The sequence below is a fragment of the Vigna unguiculata genome, unplaced genomic scaffold (genome assembly GCF_004118075.2).
Source record: "Vigna unguiculata cultivar IT97K-499-35 unplaced genomic scaffold, ASM411807v1 contig_122, whole genome shotgun sequence".
Taxonomy (NCBI): Eukaryota; Viridiplantae; Streptophyta; class Magnoliopsida; order Fabales; family Fabaceae; genus Vigna; species Vigna unguiculata.
The window spans coordinates 1,211,882-1,230,262 of record NW_021010828.1 but is presented as its reverse complement, the minus strand read 5'-3'; the positions used below and the strand labels follow the sequence as shown (position 1 = coordinate 1,230,262).

At 37.5% G+C, this 18,381-nt stretch overlaps 1 long non-coding RNA gene across 4 annotated transcripts; it reads right to left on the bottom strand.

Moving 5' to 3' along the window:
• Positions 1 to 13,768: 13,768 nt before the first annotated feature.
• LOC114171145 lies at positions 13,769 to 17,982 on the bottom strand. 4 transcript variants are annotated; one of them, XR_003601362.1, is made up of 9 exons: positions 17,483 to 17,982; positions 17,157 to 17,382; positions 16,967 to 17,050; positions 16,715 to 16,866; positions 16,324 to 16,420; positions 16,156 to 16,181; positions 15,119 to 15,164; positions 14,249 to 14,997; positions 13,769 to 13,961 (listed from the first exon to the last, which is right to left on the bottom strand). It is a non-coding gene; the product is annotated as an uncharacterized LOC114171145 (long non-coding RNA). The 4 variants fall into 4 exon arrangements; XR_003601361.1 differs by lacking the exon at positions 16,156 to 16,181 and having other exon boundaries at positions 17,483 to 17,599; positions 17,763 to 17,981; XR_003601360.1 differs by lacking the exon at positions 16,156 to 16,181 and having other exon boundaries at positions 14,249 to 14,337; positions 14,911 to 14,997; positions 17,483 to 17,973.
• Between the last annotated feature and the right edge of the window lie 399 nt (positions 17,983 to 18,381).

Genomic DNA, 18,381 nt, shown 5'->3' with positions numbered 1-18,381 from the left:
TACCCTGAGACTCACTGTTGGAGCTCGGTGGAGACATGAAGCTCCAAGTGCAGCGGAAATGATGGAGGAAGCATGGAAGAGTGGAAGGCAAGTTTTTAGGCTCTACCCTTGCTTAGGTCTTATAAGCAACTACCCTTGCTTGCAATGGATAGGTGAAAGGAATGAATGATTTAGAGGTGGTTCTAGCCTAGGAAGGGGGCTAGAGGTAAAGAGAGTAAGCGCTCTAAAAGATGACTCTCAATTGGCAATAGTGAGGAGTGTTCTCAACTCAAAGTGTCTATTGCACAAAAATTTCAAGAGTGAGTACAATGCTCAAAAGTTAAGGCTTTTATACTCAAGCCATTACACATGAGGAATCTTGACCCTTGGATGAGAAAGAGAAAGCATCTTGGCCTTTGATGCTAGCTTGGAGAAGAAGGCTTGATCTTGGCCATTGGATGATGCCTTAGAAAAGGAGGAAGCATTCCTAACCCTTGGATGATTTGGATCCATGAGGTGTAAGAAGAAGTGTTGACTTCCACTTAGTCCACCTTGGCTCTTTTGATAGCTCATGGCTAAATCTCCTATTGGGCTTAGTCAACCCCAATTTTATCAATTCAACTACACATTGTTTGAATTATTATTCTAGAAAACAAGGCCTCAACAATGGGTCAAACTTATTGCTATTCTATTTCTTTTCCATACACCTCTTCAAATCTTCACATCTTCTTTGGCCCATGTGAAGAGTGTTAGAAGCCCATGTGGGTTTGGGCCATGTTGGATGAAGCCCAATTGGATCTTTTTGAGCATGCCCCTTGTTATTAGGCCTCTTGATGGGCTTGGGCTTGATGTGCATGTACGCCATGGATTGGGCCTTGAGCATGATTTGGGCCTAGGCATTGCCCAAGCTATAAGCCTTGTTTGGATCACATCATCCCCTCCCTCTTGAAGAGGATTTGTCCTCAGATCAAGAGGGTTGTTTAAGGCTCACAACAACCAAATTTAAGGTTCCACCAGGATCAAACACATATTTGCAATAGTCATCAAATAAAATGGCATTAAAATCATGGAGACCATGCAACATATAGGAATGTGGAATTTGTGAAAATGGGCTTATAAAATGGAAAAAGGTTGATAATAGGCCCATTTCACAAAAAGAGTGTCTTACACTTTGACTTAGATGATTTTTTAAAAGAGTTTTAAAATCAAATTGTGTTTTGGCACAATATGATGAGGCGTATGAAATAAGTGAATGAGATGGAGAACAAAATGTTTGAGAGGGAAACAAAACAAAAGATTTAATGACAAAGTGAGAAGAGTTTAAAGATGGGAGAACTCCCTTTGGAAATTTGATCATCATGGAAGGAATTGGCGAAGGATGGTACACCAAATCCCTAACAATGTGTTCCCTTTTTGCTTTTGAAATGCTCTTTAACTCTACCACTTGTAATTGTATTTCAAGCTCACTCTCTTGTCTTATCTTCTCTCTTTCTTCTAATTCTTTTCTCTCATTCTCTTCTTTGGCTTTTCTAAGACTTTCGTCTTTTGCCTTTTCTTCCTCATCTCTTTTCTTCTTCTCATTTTTCTCATATTCCTCTTGCTCTCTTTTCTTTTTCTCAGCACGAAGCTTCTCAAGCTTTTCGTTTACTCTTTGCATATCAAGCTCTCGAAACTTTTCAAGCTTCTCTCGTGCTCGCTTTTGTTTTTCTCTCTCTCCTTTTTCACTCAAGAGCAAGTCCAAATTGTTCTTAAAATATTTTTCTAGTCTAGAAAACTTAGCAAGATTTTGGATGACTGCATCACCTATGTCAATAAAGTCTTCTATCCTAGACTGTTGCTCTTTAGTTATCCTAAATTGAAGTGGAATGAAATGTTTCCACATGCATGCTTTCAATGCATAAAATGTATTAATGCATGATTTTCTCCCCTTTTTCACTCTATACTGCCTCTCTTGCCACCACTCGGATGCATGTCCTATAAACATAGAAGTAACATGTCTAAGAATGTCAAATTGACTATATTTACTAAACAATGGTTGCACCAACTTTTCTGTATCCCACATCCAATCTCTAAATGATCTTGGTCCTATATCCTCCCCAAAGAATGGAATGTCATTATGAAATGTATGATGCAACTCATGACTACCATGCTTATGCAACCTAGGACTATATGTAGAATATGTACTCATGGTGATTGAATGAACTTATGCAACTTGAACAAAGTGTGGTAAAAGAAATCAATCACAATTGGACCTCTAGGTTAGGCGAGGTGAGTCTTTAAGACTTCTTAAATACTAAGGCCAATCTTTGCCAAGATACACTTGTAAAAGGTTTCATTTAATATTTAAATTTGGGGATTTAATTGAATTTTCTGTGCTTAAAGATTGATTTAATTAGGATTTGTGATTATTGGATTTATTGAGTAAGTTTAGTAAAAGTGGCGTAAAAATTGATTTTAGTTGCATAAAATATTATTGGATATTCTAACAATTGTTAATGCAGCCGGAATTTATTTTTGGTCATTAATAGTGTGGATTTAAAATATTCAAAGTTACAAAATAAGTCCAAAATCAAAAAATTCTGGAAAAGAATAAATCAGGACCTAAATGCACCCCCAGATTTTATTTGCACACTCCTCCTGCAAGTGGACCACAAAAATTTGTTCTGCACCCCTAGTTTTACTAAGTTGCACCCCTCCTACCACTAAACTCCACTCAACCAGATTATGCCATGTGGCAATCCCCACCTTTAAAATCAGGCCAACCATAAGCTCACACGTGTCATAATCCTCCACTCACCAAATTAACCAATCAAATCTTGCCACGTCACCATCTCCCAAAATGAAACCCTAACCCTAATTTTCTCCTCTCCTTCCATCACCATGGCAGTCGCTGCCGCCAATCACACTGGCCACTGCAACTGAACCACCACACCAGATCAGAGCAGCACCACGTCCATGGCAGCACGAACTTGCAACTCGCCGGAAATCCGACCACCATCAACACCACCGCACCACTTCGTTCGTGCTCCAGCGAGACCAGCGCATTCCTCTCCTTCCCGCCGGCCCCCATTCACGTTCCAGCACCTCCATTGCAGATCTGCATCTGTGAATAGCAACATCAACGCAGTTCCTCTGTCAGCCACCGTAACGCAGCTCCGCAACAGCGCGCCCCTGCATCCACATTCCTGAATACGAGGCCACCACCATCACCATTTTCCATCTCTGCACCGCACCACCTGTATTCCGCTCGCCAGCACTGCAACTCCACCATCTTCAACCTTCTGTACCATCGTGCAAATGTAGTGACCCACTGCACCAGACCAGCGCTCGTCGCCCCTACACCTGTTCGCAACACCATCTCCATTTCCACGTGAATGCAACGCCAGCATGAGTCCCATGGCAGCCACCACGACGCTGCGTAGCACCGCGGCAACACCGCACCAGAAGCGACGCCATCACCACCAGCAGCGAACACAGCAGACCAGACTCGTGCAGTAACACCACCATGGCAGTAGCTTCACACCATTCCTGCAACCTTCAGAACCAGTCACGGCCACGCCGGAAAATGCTGCTGGAGCAAAGCCACCGTGAACCACAATGTTGTGAGCATCGCGGGAGAAGAAGTCGGAGAAGCCGTGCCGTCAGCCGTGCCGTCACGCATAGCCAAGGGAGGGAGAAGGGTGTGAGAGTGAAACCCTAATTTTGGAGAGAGAACACTCTGCCACGTGTCAGCATCTGATAGGTAGTCAACGGGTCAAACTCTGGTCAACTGGTCAAACTCTGGTCAAATTTTGGTCAATTTTGTAAAAATGATTAAACAAGAGGGGCATAATTAGAAATTGGACAAGAATTAAGTTGTTAATTAATTAAATAAAAATAAAAGATTTTAGCAACTGACAGATAAAGCCCAAAATCCAGTTGAAGCCTATATAAAGAGACTTAGGGGAGCAGAAACGGCTGACAACGGAGACACTTAGAACTCTCTGGTTTTGGCAGATACCATCTCCACCACATCTCTCATTCTTTCCTTTATTTTCTTTCCTTCATATCATCATGTATTCCATCAAAGCCATAGAGGGCTAAGCTTTTAGGGTTGATTCCACTGTAATTTCTTAACTAGATTCTGAGGTTAGATGAATTTATGTGTTTGTTATTTTGATTATTGTTGTGGTTTTTATTTATCTATGTCCTTTGCTTCTTAATCGAATAGAAAATAATGATTTTAAATCTACATGCATGCTAATCATATGAGTTAAAAGGTTTTTAAATTAAATTGAGACTTTACTTTGATTTTATTTAGAAACTTTCATTTGATTAAATAAGTTTTTGCCAATAATTTAGACTTTACTTTGATTAGAGGTAATTACTTTAACTAAAATTATTCAAGACTTTACTTTGATTAATTAAGTTTTATATTTGGTGAAGAAACAAAGGAATAGACATGATTAATTCAAGACTTTTCTAACAATTCTCACTTTTAATTGAGACTGTACTTTGATTAAAAGTAAGGATGCCAACAAATGAATTGAGTCTTTACATTGATTGATTTGTAAATCAACAACAATAATTAATTTAACAATAATCTCTAGATAACCAATGAAGAATCTTATTTAGAAAAAGCAGTGGAATTGACCTATTTACTATTATTGTGTTTACAATCTTCCGTGTCATTTTCTTTGCATATCGAAACCCCCTATTTTTATGGTTGCTAGTTTTTGCATTTTTAAGAATCAAATATTTGAGATCAATTCTGTATTCGTTGTGAGACGACTCAGGGTTATCTTAACCCTAACTATTTTGTTCACTACTAACTTGGCAATACTGAAGTTGCTAAAGTTAAGTAGTGGTAAATTTGATCGCCTAACGACAGCGATATCAAATTTGGCGTCGTTGCTGGGGAATACGGTTAGTATTTCTTTTATTTTGATTCTATTTTTATTTATTTATTTATTTTACGCATATACGTTTAATAGAGTTTGTTATTTTGTAGTTTTTAGTTTTCTTTTAATATATTCCAAGCAAAGTTCTATTTTTTTTTTGATTAAGAATTTCTTTTAAGAAATTTTGTTGAGACTAGTTTGGAAAACGCTGTCTAGGAAAGACTTGGTATTTAAGTTGTCCACTGTGACGCACCTCTCTTTCCTGGGAGTAGACCCAACGACATCTTAACTCATTTCTTTCTTGAAATCTTTCTCCAAAACAAGAATAGGAAGAAAAAAAAACACACAGGGAAACACTTTCAGGTGGATTGCATAGTGCATGACTTGGGCCAATCCGAGTCAATTCTATCAACTTGATTCAGAACTTGAAAGGAACTTGCATAAATCACGTAGGAGACTTGAACTCAGGTGTTCTACTGAAGGAGCACCATCATCATCTGAACCTACCACTGAAAGTGTACCACTAGAATCACCTCCGGTGATTAACATATCTTCTGATCCATCACCTGAACCAGAAATTCAAGAAGATAGAATGGAAGAAAGAACAATAAGAGAGTTGGCTTCACCGGATGCAGCAATTACACAAAACATGTGCATCCAATATCCAGATGGAGAATGTGAGCTTAAGTCTGGGTTAATCCATCTTTTACCCAAATTCCATGGATTAGTAGGAGAAGACCCATACCATCATTTGAAGGAATTTCATGTTGTTTGTTCATCCATGAGACCTACAACAGTGACAGAGGAACATATTAAGCTTAAGGCTTTTCCATTCTCATTGCAAGATGCCGCTAAGAATTGGTTATACTGCCTTCCACCAGGATCCATCAATACTTGGGAGACTTTGAAAATCTGGAAAAGTTTTTTTCCAGCATCTAGAGTTGTTGCTATTCGCAAAGATATTTATGGGATAAGGCAACAAGAAAGAGAAAATCTTCACGAGTATTGGGAAAGATTCAAAAAGTTATGTGCTTCCTGTCCTCATCACCAAATAAATGAGCATCTCCTCATTCAATACTTTTATGAGGGATTAAGTATCATGGATAGACAAATGATAGATGTTGCAAGTGGAGGATCATTGGTGGACAAAACGCCAACAAATGCAACACAATTGATTGAAAATATGGCGTCGAACCATCAACAATTTTCCACCAGGAGTAATTCTATAACTCTATTGAAGGGAACCCATGGAGTAGAAGCGTCATATGTTGCAGATCACAAGAAAATAGAAGGGAAGTTGGATGACTTAGAAGCCATGGTAAGGACCTTGACAGACTTACAGAAAAAGCCTATCCCTTCTACTTTATGTGGAATTTGTGCTTCTACTAATCATCCTATAGAGGCTTGTTCTATGTTAAAAGAGATAGGAACGTTAGACAATGAACAACCTCAGACATATGCTATAAACATCTATAGCAATAATAGACCACCTCGACAGCAATGCAACCATGATTTGTCCTCCAACAAGTACAACCCAGATTGGAAGGAATATCCCAGCCAGAAATGGGGAAATCAACAGCCTCAACACCAACAAGTCTATGTTCCACCTCAACAGAGGCAACAACCACAACCAGCTGCAACCTCTGGTGATTCAAACATGGAAGCAATGATGAAAATGTTGGCTGACATGATGAAGGGACAAATCAATGAGTTGAAACAGACGATGGAAGCAACCAATCAAAACTTGCAGAACCAGATTGGACAAATGGCAAATGAGTTAAATCAGATGAAGTCTCAACAAGGCTCAAGAAATTTGCCTGCACAAACTGTAATTAACCCGCGAAATGTAAGTGCTATTACTTTAAGATCGGGTAAGCAAATACAAGGCCTTGGGGATGCACAAGAAGATGAAGATAAGGACAATGAAGTTGTACCTGATAATGAAAGTGGAAGATCAGATGAAGCAACACAAGCAACATCTGAGATGTCTGCACCCAGTGATAACTCCAGGTTGGTATCCCCTAATACTTCCTCTGAAAATTCTTCTCCTTATTCTCCTCCTCCTCCCTATCCAAACCGTTTGAAACCAAAAACTAAAAAGATGGAGGAGTTAGACAAAGAAATCTTGAATACTTTCAAGAAAGTGGAGATAAACATCCCTTTGTTGGATGGTGTGAGACAAATTCCTAAATACGCCAAGTTTCTCAAAGAATTATGTACACATAAAAGGCGTATTATGGACAAAGAGGTAGTGAACATGGGAAGAAACATATCTAGCTTAATTAAGAAGTCTGCAGTCAGAATGCCGCAAAAGTGTAAGGATCCAGGTATGTTTTCTGTTTCCTGCATTATAGGAAGTACTAAGTTTGACAATGCTATGTTAGATTTAGGAGCTTCCATTAATGTAATGCCTTTATCAGTTTTTACTTCACTTCATCTTGGACCTCTTAAGTCTACTGGTGTGGTCATTCAATTGGCCAACCGTAGCACAGTTAACCCTGCAGGTGTGCTAGAAGATGTGCTTGTCCGTGTGGACAAGTTAATTTTTCCTGCAGATTTCTATATCTTGGACATGAAGGATGATGAAGGAATGAGTTCAACCACAATTATCTTGGAAAGACCATTCATGATGACAGCACATACCAAGATAGACGTGCATGCAGGATCCTTAACTATGGAGATAGGAGATGAGAAGGTGCAGTTCAATGTGCTAGAAGCCATGAAGCACCCAATTGAAGACCATTCTTTGTTTTGTATTGATTTATTGAGTAATGTAGTGAACAATTACGCTTTTGGACTTTTGGACGTTTTATCTGGTTTTTCTTCTTCTTTGGATTTTTCTTTTTCGAATATTTCGGGCTCAATTTTAGACGAAAGAGAAAATTGTAAAATAGATGATATTGAGGACGCGGTGTCACTATTTGATACCTCTGTGGCATCCGAGTGTGATGCTGAGGTGGCTGAAATTACCTTAGGTAGTAAAATGTTGCCATTTGTGGAACAGCCACCCACTTTGGAGTTGAGACCTTTACCATCTCATTTGAAATATGTTTATCTTGAGAGGGATGGGAAACTCCCTGTTATTATATATGCCTTGCTTACTGACGAGCAGGAACAAAAGCTATTGCAGGTTATCAAAGATCACAAGCGAGCAATAGGCTGGACTTTGGCAAATATTCCTGGTATTAGTCCTTCTTTCTGCGTGCACAGAATACTCTTGGAGGAGGATGCTAAGCTAGTAAGGCAACCTCAGAGGAGACTGAATCCTCAACTGATGGAGGTTGTGAAGAAGGAAGTCACCAAGATGCTACAAGCAAGTATTATATATCCCATTTTTTACAGCACTTGGGTGATTCCTGTACATGTGGTCCCCAAGAAATCTGGGATCACCATGGTCAAGAATGAGAAGAACGAGTTGATTCCTACTCGTATTCAGAATAGCTGGAGGGTCTGTATTGATTATAGAAGACTAAACCAGGCCACTAGGAACGACCACTTTCCTTTACCATTCATGGACCAGATGTTAGACCGATTGGCAAGTAAGTCTCATTACTATTTTCTTGATGGATTCTCTGGGTATTTTCATATTTGTATTGCCCTAGAGGATCAACATAAGACTACCTTTACTTGTCCATTCGATACATATGCTTATAGGAAAATGCCATTTGGCCTTTGCAATGCTCCTAGAACATTTCAGCGATGTGTGATGAGTATTTTTACAGATTTGTTGGAGCATTGTATTGAGGTTTTTATGGATGATTTTAGTGTATATGGTTCATCTTTTGATCACTGCTTGTCTAATCTTGCTAGAGTCTTGGAGAGATGTGAAGAAACTAACCTTGTTTTAAATTTTGAAAAATGTCATTTTGTGGTGGAACAAGGTATAGTTTTAGGTCACGTTGTTTCCAAGAATGGTATATCTATAGATCCTGCTAAAATTGATATTATTTCACAATTGTCTTACCCCTCTTTTGTGAAAGAGGTTCGATCTTTTCTTGGACATACAGGATTTTATAGTAGGTTTATCAAGGACTTCAGCAAGATAGCCAACCCTCTCTCCAACTTGTTGCAAAAGGATGTAGTATTTGACTTTGGAGAGAGGTGTAAAGATGTGTTTGATACATTGAAAAAGGCGCTCACCACCACTCCTATCATCCAGCCACCTGATTGGACATTACCATTCGAGTTGATGTGTGATGCATCAAACTTTGCAGTATGAGCGGTGCTTGCACAAAAAGATGGGAAGCTATCACATGTGATATATTATGCTTCCAAAACGTTGGACACAGCGCAGGCTAACTACACCACGACTGAGAAAGAATTATTGGTTGTTGTGTTTGCCTTGGACAAATTCAGACTGTATATACTTGGTTCCAAGGTAATTGTTTATACTGATCATGCAGCATTAAAATTCCTTCTGAAGAAACCAGATTCGAACCAGGGTTGATCAGATGGATGCTACTGCTCCAAGAGTTTGACATTGAGATTCTAGACAAAAGTGGGGTGCATAACTTAGTAGTCGACCATCTTAGCAGGATTGAAAATGGAGAAGATAACATTCCTATTAAGGATGACTTTCCTGATGAAGTCCTTCTAGCATTGACTGTTGTGAAAGGTATGTTTCCTGAACCTTGGTTTGCTGACATTGTTAATTATTTGGTTGTTTCTACTATTCCTCCTTCCTTCTCTAAATATGAAAGAACCAAGCTAAAAAGTGAGGCAAAGTACTATATCTGGGAGGACCCAATCTTATGGCGCATTGGTAGTGACCAAGTCATAAGGAGGTGTGTTCCAGATATCGAGATACCTCATGTGCTTGAGTTCTGTCATTCGTCTCCTTTTGGTGGACATTATGGCACAGAAAGAACAGGTAGGAAGGTGTTGGATTGTGGATTATATTGGCCTACTATCTGTAAAGATGCACAAAGGGTATATGAAAATTGAGGGCAGTGCCAAAGCGCAGTCAGATCCATTACAAGAAGGGATGAAATGCCTCAACAACCTATGTTATATTGTGAGGTATTTGATATTTGGGGTATTGATTTTATGGGTCCTTTTCCTCCTTCTTTTGGGTTTTCTTATATTTTGCTTGCTGTAGACTATGTCTCCAAATGGGTGGAAGCCATAGCTACAAGGACTAATGATTCTCGAGTTGTTATGAGTTTTGTCAAGTCTAACATTTTCTGCAGATTTGGGATACCACAAGTCATCATCAGTGACCAGGAGACTCATTTCTGTAATAGGCTACTTGAGAACATGCTGAAGAAGTATGGGGTGACACATCGCATTGCTACACCATATCACCCCCAAACTAATGGGCAAGTAGAGATCTCTAACAGAGAGATTAAAAAGATACTAGAGAAAGTAGTGAAAACTAATCGAAAGGATTGGGCCACAAGATTGGATGATGCACTTTGGGCACACAGGACAGCCTACAAAGCACCTATAGGTATGTCGCCTTTCAGGGTGGTTTTTGGAAAGGCTTGTCATCTACCTGTGGAGATTGAACTTCAGGCCAATTGGGTCGTGAAAGCATGCAACTTGGATTTGGAAGAAGCAGGAAATAAGCAAAAACTTCAGTTGCAAGAACTAGAGGAGATTAGGCTTGTAGCCTATGAAAACTCAAAGTTCTACAAAGAGAAAACCAATAAGTTCCATGACCAAAAGCTTGTGGCTAGAAAGGATTTCAAAGTAGGCCAGAAGGTGTTACTATACAAATCCAAACTTGGTCACATGAGTGGTAAGTTGCGCTCTACTTGGGAAGGACCATACATTGTTACAAAAGTCTTCCCTTATGGAGCAGTGGAGATCAAGGAAGAATCTTCAGCAAGAACTTTTAAAGTTAATGGGCATCGTCTTCGGATATTTAATGAAAATCAAGATATGCTGAATAAGACGATGGATGGGATAAACTTGACTTCTCCCTCAAACCTTCCACCTTGAGGAGGTAAGTACCCTTTATACTTTTTCTTTGCATTTTATACATATTGAATACATTGAGGACAATGCATGGATAAAGTGTGAGGGTGTGAGGAGATTTCCCCCTTTTCTGATTTTGATTTCTATTTGTTTTGTTTTTCCTTTTCTAATTTTGTTTTCTGTTTGTTTTTATTAAAAAAAAAGTTTTTGCTTTCAATAAAACATGTTGACATTGGATTTTAGGATTTGATTCACTAATTGGAACGATCATAATTCTGGGAAAATAAGAGTCATGTGCTATGAATGGATTGTTTCTGTGATTTACTAATTGAGTTGATTTGGGAGTTTTTGGAATAAATCTTTTGTGAAAGAGTTTTTGACCTTGTGAGTTTTGAGCTTTATTGTAAGGATGAACTACCATGTGTCATTCCTATTTTTCTTGTGTGACTTGCTCATGTCTTGTTGATACTCAAATGTTTAGCTTGATTCTGTTGTTTTGCATCTTAGGTGAACATGCATGATTTGATATGACTGAGGCATTTCTTGTTTTTAGATACTTGGCCAAATAAGCTAACCATGACATTGATCCATTGGTACCCCTTGAGCTTAAACATCTTTTTCTTGTTTTAAGCATATTGCTAAACCTTAAAAAGAAAAGAAAAAACCATGTTTTTCCTTACCTTAGGGAGAAAGAAGGAGCTTGTGGATTATGTTGAGATTGGTTGCGGAATAAAGTGTGGGGGTGAGTATTTCCCCCACAAAGTTATAAAAATGGCAAAAGGAAAATAATTGTTGAGACCAGCGCATTCCTCTCCTTCCCGCCGGCCACCATTCACGTTCCACCACCTCCATTGCAGTTCTGCATCTGCGAACAACAACATCAACGCAGTTCCTCCGTCAACCACCGCAATGCAGCTCCGCAACAGCGCGCCCCTGCATCCATGTTCCTGAATACGAGGCCACCACCATCACCATTTTCCATCTCTGCACCGCACCACTTGCATTCCGCTCGCCGACATCGCAACTCCACCATCTTCAACCTTTTGCACCATCGCGCAAATGCAGCGACCCACCGCACCAGACCAGTGCTCGTCGCCCCTGCACATGTTCGCAACACCATCTCTATCTCCACGTGAGTGCAACGCCAGCACGAGTCCCATGGCAGCCACCATGACGCTGCGTAGCACCGCAGCAGCACCGCACCAGAAGCGGCGCCATCACCACTAGCAACGAACACAGCGGACCAGACTCGCGCAGTAACACCACCATGGCAGCAGCTGCATGCCATTCCTGCAACCTTCAGAACCAGTCACGGCCACGCCGGAAAACGCTGCTGGAGCAAAGCCACCGTGAACCACCATGCTGTGAGCATCGCTAGAGAAGAAGTCGGAGAAGTCGCGCTGTCACGCATATCCAAGGGAGGGAGAAGAGTGTGAGAGTGAAATCCTAATTCTGGAGCGAGAACACTCTGCCACGTGTCAACATCTGATAGGCAGTCAACGGGTCAAACTCTGGTCAATTGGTCAAACTTTGATCAAATTCTGGTCAATTTGGTAAAAATGATTAATCAAGAGGGGAAGAGTTAGAAATTGGACAGGAATTAAGTTGCTAATTAGTTAAATAAAAATAAAAGATTTTAGCAACTGACAGATAAAGCCCAAAATCCAGTTAAAGCCTATATAAAGAGACTTAAGGGAACAGAAACGACTGACAACAGAGACACTTAGAACTCTCTAGTTTTGGCAGATACCATCTCCACCACATCTCTCATTCTTTCTTTTATTTTCTTTCCTTCATATCATCATGTATTCCATCAAAGCCATGGAGGGCTAAGCTTTTAGGGTTGATTCCACTGTAATTTCTTAACTGGATTCTGAGGTTAGATGAATTTATGTGTTTGTTATTTTGATTATTGTTGTGGTTTTTATTTATCTATGTCCTTTTCTTCTTAATCGAATAGAAAATAATGATTTTAAATCTACATGCATGCTAATCATATGAGTTAAAAGGTTTTTAAGAATCAAATATTTGAGATCAATTCTGTATTCGTTGTGAGACGACTCAGGGTTATCTTAACCCTAACTATTTTGTTCACTAGTAACTTGGCAATACTGAAGTTGCTAAAGTTAAGTAGTGGTACATTTGATCGCCTAACGACAGCGATATCAACACGTAAGTAGTCCGAATTACAAAGCAAAGAATAAACTACAAAGTTTTAACAATTTGCATGCAATAATGTGCAGCCAAAGCACTCCAATTGTTGCTTCCAAGAGAGCAACCGAGAGCACCAATATTTGTGAATTTGGAGGCCTTACACTACAACAAAAACAATTTTTACCAGAGGTTATTTATGGCATTTCCAGAGGTTTTAACCCTCGTAAGAGGAGTTTCCGGCGGTTTGTTTTTCCCCTAGAAAAATCAGCGTCGTTAACGGATTACCAGCGGTTTTGATTAATCCCTGGTAAAACAGCACTTACCAACGATTTTGAAACCCCTGGTATTTACCTGCGGTTTCAAACCCCTGGTAATTACTGACAGTTTTAAAACCCCTGGTAATTACTGGCAGTTTTAAAACCTCTGATAATTACTGGCGATTTTAAAACCCCTGATAATTACTGACAGTTTAAAACCCCTTGTAATTACCGACAATTTAAAAACCCCTGGTAATTATTGCGATTTTGTAACCGTCGTACCTATTCCTTGTATGTAATTTTCAATTCTTTATACTGTATAATAATATTAAAAGTCCATTTTTACCCCAAAAATATAATTCATTATTTATTGATGTTTTTACTTTTTAAATTTCCTTAATTTTGTTTATTATACTTTTTGAATGCATATAATTCATAAAATATATGATAATAAAAAATTCTAACATTTAGATATTTGTTTATAACTAAATATAACATTCATAAAAAACAAAGAACGTAATCAACAAGTTCAAAGTAAATAATAAAGTTTTAACGTTCAAACTAGTAAAATATTAAAACTAGTGCAATATTACAATATCTTTTTTATAAAGTCAAATAAAATGAAAGTCTAATTAGATACAATAAAGAAAGTCTGCTTGAGGAATTTTCCAGCCCTTGTTATTGATCCTCTAGTTCCTATCCCTACAACCAAAGCATCAATTTTCTCTTTCGAGTCTCTGTAGATCTCAGGGCTCATTGTATCAAAATGAATCTACATGCAGAAAATGAAAATGTTTTAGAATATCTTATAATTAGTCTCTAACTATGGCAAGCTCTACCAATACCATTCAAAACGCAAGGTTCAAAAATTAGCACGACAATTCACAAACTAAATTTGATACAAACCGATATAATAAAAACTAGTTATGTATCCCTCTACAACCTCAACAATTGCAAGGAAATTTACCTAAAGTTAATTATATTACATTTCAGTAAAAAAATTACCTGAATTAGCTAAAATATAAGCAACAGAATAAATATCATATTTAAGGGCATTACCTTGCAAGTAACATGAGCCAAACTCCCAAAAAGACTAGCGACCATTAAGTGTGCTGCTTTTAGGTCCTTACAATTTTGGAATTCTGGGACTACAATGTAATAAAAAACAAATGTTGGCGTAGGAATTAAACTATAAAGATATAGAGTATGCATAAAATCTGATTGAATCTTGTAAGCATTCTATATCTCTCAAAATGGAAATAGACCCATGGTGTGTGAGTAAATTCAAAACATATACGAGGCAAGAACAATGTGGAAGACATATAGTTAATTATTACTATTATAATAATAATAATAATAATAATAATAATAATAATAATTTTATTATTATAATAATAATAATTATTATTATAATACGGAAGACATAACAATGTGAACAATAAATTGACACATGATCATCAAAGAGCTTTTGACCTTAAATAATATTATAAGCACATTTGGCATCAATTGGATGCTTAATTTAAAGACTTACAATTTAATCCAATTTCATGCTACTTGTAATACAAATATAATTGATAAAGCAACTTCTCAAAACAAGAAAAAAATCATTAGGTAAATGTATATTGTACCCATAACCCTCTGTTCATAATTTGAATGGCCATAGATTGATTCATGCACGGGAAAAATTAACTTGTAACTCTTCTAAAATAAATTTGGCTTACGAACAAAACTAAATGTAATGGTTTTCATTTTTCTTCTTTCTTGTAGCAAAGTTGCTTGGTCCAATTTTTATTGACATTCTTTTTGTCCTGTAGAAAAAGAAAATTCAACATATTTGTGTTAGTATAGAAACTGAATACTGCTAGTAACATGTACTTAAAAAATTCAGAAACTATATTGCTTCCTCTATTTCACACCAAACAAAAATACCTTGATGGCAACTCTTTTGACTCCTTGCAAACCTCAGCAACAACATCTATGAGAAAAAACATCCTCAGCTCAATCATATTTTATCATATACCAAAAAATAAGAAAAAAATATGACAAAAAATTCTCACCTCTAATTATAATTAGAAATAATTAGTAGCAAGATCATGCCTAGTCACCTAATTATGCTATTATACAAGTACCCAAACCTGATTGGGAACATAATTCGGAACTTATTCCTGAAACCTATTATGTTGCACCATATAAAATGAATCAAGTGCATATAGCTTTGTCCAAAGGTCCAAAATCAAGTAGCAGGTTTAAGATACCTTCCAAATTTGAATGTGAATCAAATGGCAGGTTTAAGATACCTTCTAGAGATGCATTGAGTTTACAAAATTAAATTAAACAAATAACTAATCCAAAATATTTAACTAATCCAAAACATAATGTAATCTGTTTGTATAACTGATAATTGTTTTATCAATTATATTCAGCCTCACTGCTGTTGCGGGAGACTACATTTTGCTTTTGGGAATGCAAAGAGATGAGACCCTAGTTCCAAGATAAATGCAGACCCTGTGTTGCTGAAACCGAGGATGGGTAGATCAGAGGATGGTTGTAAGAGCAGACCATGGTGCATTGTGCCTAAGAGATATCGCACGACACGCTTGACAACAGTCAAATGATGTTGTTGAGGGGAATGCATGAACTGACAAACTTTATTAACAAAGAAAGATATTTCTGGTCTTATGATTGTTAAGTACTCTAAATAAACCACCTACAATGGAGTGATAAAGAGTGGCATTTGCAACCATAAACGATCCATCATGAGTAAGACAAAGAGACGATATCATAGGAGTTGGCTGAGCTTTCAAACTTAACATATTTGCTTTAGAATATCATGGTTTAGGACAGATGTAGACTATACCATTAGACTGCCGAGACACTTCAACACCAAGAAAATAGTGCAAAGGCCCTAGATCTTATAAAGGGAAGTGATTTCAAAGTAGAGAAGTAATGGAATGTATATGGCTTACCAAATTACCTGTGATGATGATATCATCTACATAAACAAGTATAAAAATATGAAACAAGTATAAAAATATTTAAAGGAAAAAAGAAAGCCTAATCGGAATACATTGATAACCAAAATGTTTGCCAATCTTAAATAGTTTAACCATAATCTATGAAACAAATATAAGTACCTTCATCCACGTAGAACACACTCCTTTGTGAATCCTTCTGGTGGGCATTTTGTCGCATACTAATGCGCAAGTAACATGAATTCAGTTTGGCGCCATTCTGCTAACAATTACAGCAAACAACCAAACTGTAAGTACGAGAACATAAGTTTATATGATATCCTGACTGAGGAAGTAAAGAGAACAAAAAACTACATTGGCAGTTTCAAGACCAATGAAAACAAGCGCAGACTTTATAATGTTAAGGGAAGTTCAGGATTAAAATGGCTGGCTAAGAAATCAAGACACCACCAAGACATTGAAAAATTGGTTGCTAAACATCCTCACATCATAGGGACACATACATGCCTACACATGTACAGACAGTAATACAATGCAATGAAAATAAATTAACCTTGGAGATGAGGAGATTGAATAAAATCTTGGCTGCAGACGAGGAGCAACTGCCGCAAAAAAGACACCAAGTGGAGGTTTGGCTGATGGAAATTCAACCATGACCTCAAGGAGACTTCTCTGAAAGGCAGTCACCCACTCTGAATATTCATCCTACAAAAGTAGACAAAATTAGCATACAAATGAGAAACATAAGTAGAAATAGTTATTTTAAATCCCCATGGTATAAAATAAAATTAAAAAAATATTAAACCTTTCCGGCAGGTGAGGCAAGATGCCTTAGACGATCAGCTTCAGATGGATCAGATGCATGAGCAGCTAAGGCAAGCAAGACATACTGGAAAAATGTTCAAAGAATTATTAATTGTTAGATAAAGTGAATCTCTTGAGAAGATAAAGAGATGTGATTGAAATTAAGGGTGTATCAAACCCAAAACAAGCACCTTTTTGGGTGAACTCAAAACATCCGCATATCGTGCAATTGCAGTTCTTAGAGTACAAGGTGGGAATGGAGGTGGCAAGGAGCTTCCGCTAAGTGGTTTCCCATCTTCACCATCAACATGGATAGAGAAATAGGTATCTGGTGACAAACCTAATAACCTTAATGCCTCTTCCACAATTTCAGACAAATTCTCACAGTAAACACCAACATGGTCCCCTGTTTCATATCTGTGTAATAAAAAAAAAGGCATAAAAACATGGAAAATGTAGGAAATTATATAAACAAGTGTGTATCACCACAAGTTTATTCTCACAAGCAAATACTTACGTAACTCCAGTTCCTGAAGTCTCAAATTCCAAATGAGTACAAGATCAACACCTCCGACATCAACCCCTGGCTCGGATTCTCCCTCGCAGCCAACAAGCACTCCAATGCAGACGGCGCCTACACAGTGGAATCAATCAAAGTCAAACAACCAAGTCATCGTCGTGATGTAGAGCTTCTACTGCGTAGTGTACCGCTTGCGAACCTCCTCATGAATGCTTAGTGAGAGTTAGGCAAAGAAATTAGGAAAACCAAGGACAAAGGTATTAGGGATCGAGGATACCTAGGGTTTAGTTGATGCATAAGAGAGAGGAAATGGAGAATTTTTTTCAAATGATGAGAGATGAATACAAAAATGGAGTTTAAAATTTTTTCTTCATATAGGAAGATGAGATTAAAGAGAGAGAGGATATTCCAGAAATGAAAATCAATTGTACACGAAACAAATAAAAGAGAGGGAAGACGAAGAGGGAGAAAAAGAAGGAAGGAACGAAAATCAAGAGTATACAACAAAATTAAAAGAGAGGTAAGACGAAAAGTGAGAAAAGAGGAAAAGTAAAAAAATAAAAGAGAAATCAAAATCTGAAATTCGGTGCGGTTTTTTAAACCGTGGACACTTACCAGGGGTTTAAGACAATCCTCAATTATGTATAATTTTTGTAAGAGATTATAATAACCCCAGATAATAAACCTCAGCTATAATTAATATTTTTTGTAGTGTGATTTATTGGATGTGATAGATTAAAAATTATATTTAAATCAAGGAAAAACAAGATTACCAAATAATACTTTATTTTAAAAAGAATTAAAAATTATTATAATACAAGTTTGATTTTTGGTAGAAAAAATATTAAAATGTATAAACGAAAGTAACATATTTTAATAAAAATATATTTATAAAA